This window comes from Apaloderma vittatum, unplaced genomic scaffold (assembly GCF_000703405.1).
Source record: "Apaloderma vittatum isolate BGI_N311 unplaced genomic scaffold, ASM70340v1 scaffold33189, whole genome shotgun sequence".
Lineage (NCBI taxonomy): Eukaryota > Metazoa > Chordata > Aves > Trogoniformes > Trogonidae > Apaloderma > Apaloderma vittatum.
The window spans coordinates 390-592 of record NW_009734023.1 but is presented as its reverse complement, the minus strand read 5'-3'; positions in this window follow the sequence as shown (position 1 = coordinate 592).

The window sequence follows — 203 nt, the reverse complement described above, 5'->3', positions numbered from 1 at the left end:
TCGGGGAGCTGAGACCCCCATCCCAGCCCCTTCACGGTCACCCAGAAAACGTGCCTGCAGATGGCAAGTGTGATGGGGAGCTGGGTGGTGGCCTGGCTGCGCTGGGTGAGGACTTGTCTAACAGCCGGTGGTACCACCAGGGTCATGCTCATCGCTGTGGCAACTTCACCAGTGTGGGGGCGTCCTACTGGGGTACACATTGG